At 37.8% G+C, this 13521-nt stretch overlaps 1 protein-coding gene and 1 long non-coding RNA gene across 2 annotated transcripts in view; both read right to left on the reverse strand.

Annotated features, from left to right (window-relative positions):
• LOC124156429 overlaps window positions 1-7338 on the reverse strand; it is a 130492-nt gene extending 123154 nt beyond the window's left edge. The window contains exon 1 of the mRNA XM_046530982.1: window positions 7105-7338. The gene's annotated coding sequence lies outside the window, so the exon portion shown is untranslated. The remainder of the gene's footprint in view (window positions 1-7104) is intronic.
• A 2719-nt stretch (window positions 7339-10057) lies between these two features.
• Window positions 10058-13189, reverse strand: LOC124155104. Its single transcript, XR_006864127.1, has 4 exons — window positions 13085-13189; window positions 12579-12694; window positions 12033-12135; window positions 10058-11062 (listed from the first exon to the last, which is right to left on the reverse strand). It is a non-coding gene; the product is annotated as an uncharacterized LOC124155104 (long non-coding RNA).
• Between the last annotated feature and the right edge of the window lie 332 nt (window positions 13190-13521).

Genomic DNA, 13521 nt, shown 5'->3' on the forward strand with positions numbered 1-13521 from the left:
GACCAACCCCGATTCAATTTTTTGCACGACGTGCGGTATCACCATCGTGGATGATTCTCAGAAAAGCAATCTATCAAATTAATTTCCAAATATCCCTTTTTTAGGTTGCTAACTTGCTTACTAGCCTTATGATGATTGTATAGCAATCGAAACAAATGTGTTGTGAGATGTTAACAAAATTAGTGGGCAGTACGAAATCCAACTTCATGAAATATTAACTTAGTGGATTAGAGGTGGCACTCTTGAAAAAATCACAATTATATAGATCTACATCTCCATACTACCCCGCAGGCCGCCTCAATAGGCGTGTGTTAGGACACCAGCCGTTTACAAATAAAAAGAAGATGCCATAGCTTGGAATAACGAAAAATGATAATTTACCTCACAGCAGGAATGGAGAAGTTCAAAGAATCTCGGGATGAATCTCGGAGATTTATTTTGTATTTTGTTAAGTTCACGATTTAAATATTTATGCGCCGGATCCCATGTGCTCGCTACATCTGGAGTACGGTTTTTTTGCAATATCCACTATTAAGATACTGCACATTTCGTAGTTACCTGCACGATTTTGAAAGGAAACGCCCGATTTCAAAGGCCCTAACCCTTGAAATTAATTTCCGCTAGGATTTTTTCCGCTGCCTCATTTTTCCCCTTTAATCACTCGAGGTTGAAAATTGCTCATCTGCGTGGAAAATAATGGAATTGAATGGGAAATATTCAACGTGATGTTGATATATTAATCCTGAATTTGCGTTCCGGTCGCTTTGAATAACGGCCAGCGTAGCAATATCCTGGAATCGATTATCGGATGGTGTTTATTTAATTGGATTAGTTTCTCTTTTTATCCGTTTGTTCGGCCTCTTTATATCTTTATTTTACGCAGTGGTGATTTTAATTACAATATATACAATTACAATAATAACAAAAATGAAATGAAATGTAAAAATACACATTCTATGGACAAACGCAACAGTCCTTTGTTGAAAACTTATCTTTATAATAACATGTACGGTAAAAGTTTGCTGAAGTATGTTGTACCTCATGCCTTTAATTGTATGCCAAAGGCGCTATGTAATCTTAAATCTTTGGCCGACATTAAAAGAAAAGTGAAAGATTGGTTAATAAGTGATATTGTAAACTTGTAATTTCTTCAATTTAATACGAAATGTAAAAAATATATTAAATCATCATAGTTTGGTTTAAAAGCCCTTAAAGTTGAAGTTGAAACTTGTAATGTAAATGCTATGCTCTCAATGTGCCACATGTTGTATTGAATAACTGGAACCTTCTGACAAGACATATGGCTTTGAAGGACCAAGTTTGTGTATGCAAATAAAGGCAATAAAAAAATATAAAAAACGTAGATATCCACCAGAGTGGATGACGCGTGGGAGTAAGCGTCGATTGAACAAAAACTTTTTTAAAGGGCACTCGACGTTTTCTCTAGAACAGAAGTAGAGAGTTTTTTTTGCTGTTTGTGCCTCTCCAAATGCCAAAAGTCACTCGCTTAAACAACATTCTAAATAAATTTCAGTGTCTCGGGGAAAAGTTAAACATAAAATTTGTTACGCCCTATTTATTCATGGCGTTATAAAAGAATTATGTAAATCTCGAGCAGGTAAATAATCATAATCTGATGGAGAGAGGTCCGTGGGGTCCGGACGCCCCACCCCCCGAAATATATAAACAGACTTACTTTCCTTCATTAAAGAAAACACGATGTTGAAAAATCATGAATTTACAAAAGATTACTTTGACAAGTGAAGTTTTTTCGATTACGAAAAGTGTTGAAATCAGTTGAAAACCCTCTACTTTGTACCCTGTTTTTTTTCCTCCTGATTTTGGAGTCCCTCCTCCCCCGAACGAAATTTCTGGCCACCCCACTGATAACTGCGAAAACAGGGGTAGACCTATCAAATACATTTTAGGTCACAAATCAATTACTTAAAGGGGAGCTTGTATATACATTTTCTTATCAGGCATATACGGAATAGTTTCCGCGCCTAACACGATCAATTTATTACCAGAGGACGACCAATCTTGCAGTAGTTGTTTTACGTTGAAGTTCTTCATTTCCGGTTGCTACCGCGTCGGTTGCTGTGGCAATGACAACAGTTTCGACGGCGTTGACAGTTGTGTCAGCGATGCTGTTGTCATCGCCACAGCAACCGAGGCGGTAGTAACCGTAAATGAAGAACGCACACCGCGGAAATCTCCGTTCTCACGTTGTTTGATGTTCCTGTCATAATTATGGTAGCGCGTTTGCTGCTATTAAGTCTTGCCGGTTTTTAAATGGAGCTTGTCTTCTTTGCTCTCATCCTTTGCCTCGGATAAATAAATATGTCCCTTTTTGGCTAAAAATTAACAGTCCTACTTTGGCGCTAGAAATGACGAAAACGTGTGAGAGTTAAAGCGAATTGATCATATGTATGAAGTTCGAGACAGTAAGCTTTATCTCTTAGAAGCTGTTTGAAGGTAAAGAATCCAAATACATTGCTGAGGCACTTATTTCTCCATATGTGTGAGGCATTGTCTTGCTTGTGATACAGAATAGTTTCGCTATAGTTGTTGACAGTACTGACACGTCGAGTTGGCGAATGGAGATATTGTCATCATCTTCAATGAACAATGGTAATTCACTATCTTCATAGTTTTTGATTTCACAAGATAAAACTTTTTTTTCTTATTTTGGGACTTTGCAGAAGCCGTTTAAGGTTGGCAATTTGTTAATTTCTATTTTTATGGACTGAAAATACGTGCGTGTCACCAGATTTTTCATCGGCACAGCTCCGATAGCGCTGAAAAGCTCTATCATCTATGAATCATGGAGCTGATAATATTGCAATGCCACTGTACGCAGAGGATCGGCTGCATGTCGAATTATTAAACATTTTATCGCCCCTAAAAATGGAGTAGGAGTGAATCATACCAATCGCTTGAGAAAACGCCTTCATTATTTCGACGCAAGATTTTTACGCACGCAGCAAATACCAATTACTCAAGCAAAAATCAGTCGTGTCGTCACCAAGGTGACACCAAATCAGTTCTCATTTTTGTTGGCTCCCCATTCAAGGCATTGACGCTGAGGAATTTGCTGAAGTGCAAATCCTAATACACCTGCTGTCGCGAGTAACCGCGAATGAATGTAACGACGGAGTTGTTAGTAACTTTCCGAGAAGTGTGACTAAATGCGTGATTAACTATCATAGGTGGATATTCTGTGAAAAATTATAGATTTTTAAGTTGGTAGTAAGGAATTCGCTGTGAAAACAGCAATGTATTTACATTCTCCATGTTTGACTTATTTTCTGGTGTGATTGAAGTAAGAACAAACAAGAATGCAATATTATCCCTCACGTGCATTTAAAACTTCATTTCGATGAGTTTGGAAGTTCGCTGCTTAATTACGAATTTTTGGAAATCTGAACAAAAGATGGATGGCCTGATGGCAATTTTATATCTCCCAGGGTTTCTACCAGCATATCACATTCTGTGAAAATTTTGTCGTTCTACAAGTTGTTAGTGACAAAAAGTTATTGTGTTGGTAGTTAATTTAATTTTCGAGAGGAGAAATTGCCTTGTTTTCTCTTCTGCCCGGCTTTACTATGTTCCTCAGATCTTTTGGTTATCTCAAAGGGTCTCCTTAATGAAGGTTTAAAAATGTTCATGATTCTCGTAGTGCGAAAGTTTATTCACTCGCCTCAATTTGGTCTAGGTCATGGCGAATTTAGCTCAGTAAGATATAGGTATTTTCGCCCTACTATGGCAATTGCGGGCCTGTTGAAGGTGAACGTATAGCCAATCAGCGGCTATCCCTTTGATGTTAACGATGTTCAATTTTATTTTTAAATGTACCACCTTGCTTAATTCCTGATATAGGTTGCAACATATAATTATTAAGACAATTTTGAACAAATGTGTTCTTTTGATAAATTCTTCTCGGGTTCTCAGCCAGGTAAATTCTTTCGTATAAGCCAACGTTTCGAAATTGGACTTTCAAAGAGTAACACGGCCTTGAAGATAGGAGACAAGTCGTCTCTCGAAACGTCGGCTTATACGAAAGAATTAACCTGGCTGATAACCCGAGAAGAATTCATCAATGGTATTAACCAGGAGAAATTAAAATCGTTTAAATATGTTCTTTCTTTCGACATTATTACTAGATATTTTCACAGAAAGAAGCATGAAACTTCTTCATAAATTATATACACTTTGTCCGTTTGATTGAAACGACTCATTGTAATGCTTACTTTCTCTAAATATGCTTGTGGCATATCTGTTGAGGTGTAAAGACCGCTATACACGGTGCATGATCATGCGAATGATCTTGCTGAATGATCACGTGATCATTCACAGGATCATGCGAATGAACGTGCTGAAAGATCATGCGAATGAAATCGTTCGCCGTGCATAGCGGCCTTAACGATGGATATTTATCAGCTGTCATTCACCCTTAAAGCAACCTTCTTTGGTGACGTGCAGGTCATACTTTTGCGTTGATAACTGAAGCAGCACTCCGGAGACTCCCTTCTCTTCGAGAGTCATTGGGCTCTCTGCCTTTCATTAAAAAAAATTACCTCCATGTTTTCTTTTTTCTTAGCACCCATGACATTTTTCTGCGAACACGCCAATGGCGCACAAAAAGGACGCTTTGTTACGCGGGGGGATGAATGGACGTAACGAGGCGGTGGTGTATGCGTGGGGAAACAGGGGCGATATGCTGGCGCCGCTCCGTCTCTGAGGGAGAAAGGCTGGGAAGCTCTCCAAGGTCGGAGGGATGCTGTGCGAGCAGCCCCTGCCACCCACTACAAAAAAAGGGGTCGGGGGGTAGGTATCTCGGAGAAAGGGGATATCCTGTGGGCGGATGTGACGCAGGTGGGCCACCCTTACGCGCTAACCCTTTGGGACTTACTGAGAGAGACGAGTTGAATTGATGGTGTTGTATCGAGTAACCCCATATGAGGGGCAAAAGGGTTTGGCGTAATTAAGCGGTGGTAAACACAAGAACCGTCAAATTGGTGATTTTTTTTAGTTTTCCCCCTGATACCGGTTTCAGCATATCGCGGACATTTCTGTTCATTCTTTAATATCGGTACGAGTGCCTTTTCCCCAATAACTTTAATTTTTACATCGAGAATGAATGAAATCAAAGAGAAGACTTTAGGAGTGTAGGCTCATAGTACATAGGAAGAATTATTATGTTGCTATATTCTGACGGTAAAGTGGTCATAGTCGAAACAGAGAATGATTTGAAGAAGACTATGATAAATATGGAAAGGACAATACCCAGGTAAGAGCTGAAAATCAACTAAAAGAAAACTAAGTTAATTAGTACGAAGCAAAAGAGAGCAGGCTTGAATAGACATTAAAATAAGAGAACAGAAGTTTGAATAAGTGAAAAACTTATGCTAACCTCAGAAGTGGGGTACCAATCGATGGACGAAGCAAGAAAGATAAAAGTCAGTAGAATAGATCAATGGAACAGAAAATTCCACAAATTACACAATATTCCATAAAAACATAGGAATAATGAAAAAAATCATCAGGTGATACACATGGAGCTTGTTACTTTATGGGAGCGAGGCATATACGTTGACAGCTGTAGAGAAGTCAAGAGTGAAGACATTCCAAATTGGTTGATTATGAGAAGAGTAATGAAGCTACGTAAAATGGATCGACCGAGTAAGTAATGAGGAAGTGCTAAGAAAGGTGGGAGAAAAGAGAAGCCCGCTAAAATTACTGAGAAGACAACGGAAGAACTTAAGTCTTCATGAGGCTATCATACCTCATGATAAGTTTCTATCTTCGCACTTAACATAATAATCAATTGTCCTAAGAGTGACGTGTTTGTTGACGCCTAGAACGTTCTTAGCACAGAAGAACTGTTGTGAAGTTTGACGCATCTCTCTACTCAATTATCTTCTTCTATATGCTTCATCACCTTTTCCTCATATCTCGTCCCAGGTCTTCTTTTGTCGATTTCCCTTCCACTTGTTCTTCCAACGACTGTCTTCATCGGGCTATCATGCCTCATGATGTGGCCCAATAAGTTTTCCCGTATTCTTTCCAAGGTTATCAAAAACATTCTCCTCTCCCCTAGTCTTTTAAGACTTCCACATTACTAACCCGACCGATGCATATTATTTATATATTTAATACGAGTTGACTGCTTTTAGTCAATATGCACCATCTCAAGGCATTTTAATCCTTCTTAACATATGGTCGGATTAACTGCAATTGCTAGTTTAATGTTAACTTCCTTAGTTAAGGGGAACAATCACAGAATCAGATTTTTAGGGGTAATCCTATTAAAATTGTAACGAAACGGTTTTGATGATAGTAAATTAAAAAATAAAAATTAATCAATGTAAAAATAGTTAAACATAACGTAATTCATAAAATGAGTTACTTTTTATCGCGAATCGCACCTCACTGGCAATTGGGAGATCCGGATTCGAATCTCGACTAAGCTAAATGATTTTTTTCACAGTGAACTTCGTCCTTAATGTGAATAAATTGTTAGAACTATGTACTTCAAAAGAAATTTTCTTCTCGAACTAAAATACATACCTACCTAAATGGCAGTCGCAGAAAAATAATTCCTCTTCGATTTGGAAATTCTTTAACCTGCTGTAGCAACGCCAAGAATGAGTAGGGAACGTGAACTCCAATTGATTGAAAGCGCCTTCTTGCCTATTTTCGGTTTATTAGTAATCGAATGAAAATTCAATTCCAGCTGAAGTTCATTCTATTTTTTTTTAATTTAATGGTGCCTTAGGGAAAAATAATTCTCTCCTTCCTTGAACTACTATGAACTAGTATGTTTATGTGCGACACATACGTCATTAAGTCCCGAAAATAGATGAATAAGATGAAATGAAGTCGAAAAAAATTAAAATTGGCAATGCGATAACAGTCGAAAGTAACTGAATCAATCGCAAAATTGAACCTACAAAAACAAAAACTTCCTCTAGCAAAAAATAACTTTCATCGTATCGGATGCTGGTTTTTGTGAGCTGGAAAACTCCTTCGCCATTCTTCCGTCTCGCATGATAAGATGAGAAGGGTCGTACTCTATTCTCTGGCGAAAAATATTTCACTCACCTGTTGTTATGGTCTCCCCTTCTTTTTTGCAGCCTGGAGAAATATCCCTCGCGGATACGGGTGGGAGAAATCTGCGTCGGCCACTTCCAAAGGGGGATGATGATCCTCCACTCACGCTGCGACTATGACACCCCAACGGAGGGACCCCCCCAAGAGCGGAGGGCGAAGGTGGCGGAGGAATCGGAGGGCGACCGCGTCCGGCGACCTGGGACGATCAGCGCGAACTGACGCCTCGCGCGCTCGTACGGGGGCGCCACTCGTGCTGTGTGTGTTGGTTCCTCTTCCCTCCCCTCCGGATGCGACCGAACGGAGGGGAGTAGATGCACGCTGCTAGGAGACGAGAGTTGTAGGAGGGGTGAGGAGCCCGCCTCATACACAGCACATCGCTTGGACCACGCCCCCCCTACTCACTTTGCGTCACGTCGTGGTTGGCAAATCACCTCATAACCACGGCCGGGTTAGGGATGTGGGTGGCCAGGGGCCCATTTTGGTGGGAGGCTGGGAGGGCCACTGTTTCAAGGTGTTGCAATTTGGAGCGTAATAACAGGAAATGCAAGTAACACAATTTTCAGCAGATTTATAAAAACATTTATTTATTTATTTAATAATTCAAACACAGCCAAAATGGCCTTTACATTGAATACAAAACATAAAATCTGCAGCTTTAACAAATATAAACTATAAAAAGGATATAAAAAAGAAAAAAAAGGATTCAGTAGATGGCTTTTCGAAGCTGCCTCTTGAATGATCTGATGGGGATTGAAAGATTCAGGGAAGGGTGAGTACTCGAAATGTCATTGAAAGAGGTAGGGAGTCTGTAAAAAAGTGATCTGTGAGAGAGAGAAAGACGGAATTTAGGTTGGTGTAGTAGGTGGTTATTACGGAAGGAGCGGGTGGGAATGTGGAGTGAAAAGAAAGACAGTATTTCTGAGGATCGGAACTTGTCATTTAAGGCATTGTAAATGAAGTAAATATCATGGAAATTCCCACGGGAGGATAGCGGGACCAATGATAGGGCTGACATTACTTCAGAGCGAGAAGAATTGCGGAGATGATACTGTATAAGTTTTTAATGTTTCTTCATATAAGGAAGTATGTCCACTAATTTCACGATTTTTGGGGACTAAGAATTCCCAGTTGAACTTACGTATAAAAATAAAATTTCAAACATTTTGCAAACGGTGCGATTTAGGCAACAGGTGTTCTAAATCGCACCACCGGAAACCAAAATTAGTAAAGTAAAAAGTAGCCACAAAAACCTAATTGTATGCTGGAAAACCTAGTTGATCTTACAGTGGTGGCAAAAGAAAATAAAGAGGCTCATTGATCGTTAACGGAAGAAATAAAAAATTATTAATTAAAAAAACTTATTAATGACAAATGCATTTTATTATGGTTATGATATATATTAGTTATGTACAACACACTATATTTTGGTTTGAATCCTTTGATACGTATTGTTATTTTTCTCTATTCCATCATGAATTTGTTATATGTGGAACGTTCCTTGCTTCGAGCCCATCACAAATGACTGCCGATGTTGATTTCATCCCTCTGAAAATGGGGTTGGACACCTTGGTTGCTCGGATACTTGAGTGACCATCAACCTCCGTCTAGCCGTTGAAGGTCAACTGGGTGGTGAGAGGTATCTGTGGACCTCGTCAATAACTTTGGCAACCTAAAATCCTGTGGTTATTCATGTTATTTGTTCAGATAGCGCGGAACAAGCCTCGTAGACAATTGACCCATGCATGACCCTCGGAGGTCAATACCGATATGTGGACTGTACCATTATTTTTAGCTGTGGCGCAGCGAGGGGGGGTTTTGGGAGATAAACCCCCCCCCCCCAGAACTTAGAGATATTTTTAAGTTTATTCCATTTTACTTCTTTGGATCAGTATTACTTATAGAATAGTGCTAGGATTTATCAAATATTCCTAAGAAAGCCGTAAAACTCGCCATTTTGAACCATTATACTTTATATTTTTTTGGAGGAGGGCACCCGCAACTCCTGCTTACCCTGGTGGGTATGCAATACCTCCATACCCGTAAGTATTAGTTGCGCCTAAAACCCCCCTTGATTCCTAGCTACGCCCCTGGTCTTTAGAACCCTTAAAAGCTTGCGGTTCGAGACCTTAGCAGCCAAGCTTCTTTTTTGCCTCTCCTTTGATACTGGTAGTGACCACCTCTGTGACCTCAGTCGGGCCACGGTTGGTTTTTTGCCAATGCAAGTATGCCAATGTTTTCCCCCATGACCATGAACCTAGGAAATCAAATTTTCTCCGAGACCACCAGATTTATTTTATTTCGAATTTTTTTAGCATGGAAGCCCCATTAGGCTTTATAATTTGATAATGCACTTTATGATTTAATAAATGGACCTACATTTTGAGGTCAAAAACATTTTCCTTTCTGCTGTGTTTTTTTAAGTTAAATAATAATAGCAGCCAAAAATATCATATTAATGCCTTTCATCAATAAAAATAACTCAACCGTACAATATGGATATTTTCCGCCAAACCCATCAAAATGAATGGATGAGACAGCTATTGCATTCATCAAAAAACAATAAAAACCCAATAGCATAAAATAAATTGAAAAAGCGCACAACTTCAAATCTTTGATGATTAAAGCTAATTCTGCATATACTTACAAAAAATACTTCATACTAAGGTAATCATATAATTATTGATATACTGTAGCACACATAGACACTACACTCATGTAGAATGCATAAAAATACAAAATGAACTAAAAACGCATTTATAAACCTGTTTCAAGAAAATATACGCATTTAACGTGCGTAACTGTGAATATAACTTTATTTTTTAACATAATGTATCATACCATTTGCAATACATATCATTAAATAAAGTTTTTCAGAGCAGTGAAAATAAATATATCACTGAAACCTCCATTGAAATGAAATTGATAAACAAATAAAGACAGAAAATACATTTCAAATTAGTTTATTTTTTTTAAATAAACGGCATTACTTATTCTACGGATGCTTGCATTGAGAAAATAAAAAAGTAATACAAAAATATGTGCAATACATAGAAATAACAATAGCTAATATAAAGGTATACGATAATTAAATCAGTAATATTATCATAAAACATATTGCAAGCAAAGGAACTAAAATAAAACACAATGAAAACAATACAAACAGAACAATATTGCACGAGAAAAAATTGGTTAAAATTCTATCATTCTTCACCTCCGAAATACATAGAACATCCACAGAATTAGGCTCTAGATACCATACTGCTTTAGCCGGATTAAAGTCGTACGTCACAATTCAATCAGGAATTAATATTTACAATTCATTCATATCAATAATTGAATTGTATAGACTTTTATCTGTTTATCCGCCTCCCCACGTAGAGGGAGCAGCTTGGATTTGAGGGGGAGGGAGGGTGGTAAGGGATTTTTAGTAAAGGAAGGGACTGTTAGTGTTAGTTTTACTACTAACACTACAATTATTACGGCTACTACTACAAGCATACAAACACTCACTCACTCATACCAAACACCATTCACACACCTACGATACACCCCCATGATAATTTAAAGTGGGTACCCCTCATCGCAGCGCTCTCCTGAGGTCGAAAACAAAACGGACCTAAGTTCCTGCCCCTAGCTAAGCCACCTAAGTACGAAGTCAGTACTATCTAATTCCATGCTTGATAAGCTACGCATGTCGACGACCTAAGAATCTAATTTCCTACTCTCCTGCCTATATTCCCCCAATGCTGTAAAAAAACAACATATTACAATAAATAAATTACAATTAAGCGCACAGCAATAAAAAAACACCCTAAAATAGTCCACAGTCCACTGATGATAACAGCACGAGTCCAGGCCTTTTGCTTCTTCAGTTTCTTCAATCTTCGTCTCTTGAGAGACCCTTCGGTGCTCCTCTTCTCCAGGGCAACACAGCATTAGGCAGAGTCACCTGTTGCAATGAGAACAATCACTTGTACTAACGACACAACTAAATACCTTATAAAGGTTTTCCCCTCTGTATAAAAAAATAAATATGAAACAAGAATAACTAAAGAGAGACAGGTTTAGTCAGCACTGGATGAGGCACGTCAAATCATTTATTTTCAAATGCATGCAAAATGATATGTTTAATGGTAATTGGAATGAATTGGTTCCTGATAAAATTGGTAAAAAGAGTTTGCAAGTTCCATATGTTTTAGCAAATAAAGTACTGCATAATTTATTTCATCGATTTCGTTAAAAAGACGCACAGTGATAATCTTATGTTTTAATGAAATGTAGTACTGGAACGGATTAAAAAATAGACTATTACTGAATAATCGAATACATGGATGAATGAGGGTAGCCCATTTCTCACATTAATGCCGCAGGCTACAATTCCCACAAAATACTCAGAAAATTATAACATTTAAGGTTAAGGTAGCATACCGGTTAAGGGGTATTAGATAAAACGAAGGAACTGAGATTAAAAATAAGATTAATTTAATTTAGATATAAATAGTAATAAAACAATTAGCATTATAAAACTAAAATGAAGGATAACAATTAACACTATGAAAATATGCGGAAACAACAATGAAAAAGCTTCTTTCATGATCCATTTTCGAAAAAATACAATCGCATCAAAGAATATGATTAAGGGACTGTTTCATGAAGCTAACTTTTTAATGCTAGGTGATTGTTTTAAGAAGAATAGCTTACTATACTGGTTCGTATTTTTTACATCAAAACGGAAGGGCAATACGCAAAGAAGCAAGTAAGCAAAACGCAATTCTTTATACGAAGTCAAAATTAAATGTTTCTAAAAACTGGCTTACTTTTTCTTTATATAAAGACAGGATAATACACTTTTTATTTTCATGTAAAGGGTCAAAAAATGCACATAAGTTGAAAAGAAAATAAATCATATCCATTCTTACCTTCTGCGTGTGAGTGACTGGTCCAAGCCGTTTTGAAGTTTTCACAGCCCACAGCAATTCTGTTTCTCCCAAATTTGAACTCAACAACGGGAGTGGGTCACAGCTATGAAGATAAAATGCGTATATTAACATATATTCAGCATATCGAACGCGAAAATACTGAACAAAGAGCTCTTTAAAATCAAATGAATGAGTCAGTGACTTAAAATAATAAGTATAGCCATTTACAAGAGAATTTTATAGGAATTTATGATAAATCGTAAAATGGACAAAGTTTACAGAGTAAGATATGCATTAACTGCACTCACTGTTTATTGCAATGGGATTGTGGTAAAAACATTTTTCTAAAATCTTGCCATTAACGTTTACATTTAACTGGAAGTGTAAAATGTGACAACAAAATGAAAAAAGTGTTTGCTCGAAATCAAATGATCACGGGAAAATTCCTCGAATACACTATTGATTTTTTTTAATTAATAAGCTTTTAAATTTAAAAGTGAGGTCTCGGTACTCATGAATGTGACTGAAAGTGGAATTTTATATTACTGTGACGTGATGGCGCCATGAACTGATGTTCTTCAAGAATTGGAGAAGTATGCTGTACGTCCTCTTCGACCGTTGTCTTCTGTCTTCTCCTCTTCGTCTCCGGGGATAACTTGAGCCTGGGGAGAGGTAGGATTAGTAGGCACATACAAAAATAGAAACCCCTTGCACTAAAAATCCCCAAAGCCTCGCATACACTCCACGACAACATACAGGGGGTACCTTTGCTCTTAAACCAAGTGAAAGTCCCATTTCTGTATGCTGCAATGGATTAGCGTGCATACCAAACCTTGGTTCAAAATGCTAAAATTAACGCACGCATATAATCGCCTAGCCTGCGTAGCGTATCAAGTGCAAACTGTACACTATTTGGGTTAGACGTAGCAACTAAGAGACGAAAAGAGAAAAAGAAGACATGTGCAATGCACATGTCTTCTTCTTTGTCACATTGTGCATGGGAATATTTAAAGACCTATCAAATAATTTTCATGTGAATGCTATTGACTCACCGTATTTCTTCAGTCTTCTTCTTCCTTGAAACCTCATCGCAATGCCCTATTAAACCCCACCAGTTTCATGGAATTGATCCGCTGTCCCTATATTATTCGTGCACCTGTAAAAAAAAGTTCGTATTAAAGGCTGGAAATATTCACGCACTAGAAGTTAACAGTTAAACTGGAGCATAACTTCTACAAGTTTTCTCAATAACGACCTCAAAGGCGAAATGTGCGGAAAAAATAAAATGGCAAACGAAGTGCTTTAAATCAAATTATGATCGCCAATATTCCATTATTTTTGCTCCACATCAAAAGTAGATGATTGCAGAGCGGTTTCGGAGTGGTAGTTTAACTAAATTAGTTGACTGCAAAGTCCTGGACTTGAATATCAAGGATTTTTCAAAATACCTCTTAGAACCTGTAGAATAACTTACTATTCAAATAATAAG

This window comes from Ischnura elegans, chromosome 3 (genome assembly GCF_921293095.1).
Source record: "Ischnura elegans chromosome 3, ioIscEleg1.1, whole genome shotgun sequence".
In the NCBI taxonomy this organism is placed as follows: Eukaryota; Metazoa; Arthropoda; class Insecta; order Odonata; family Coenagrionidae; genus Ischnura; species Ischnura elegans.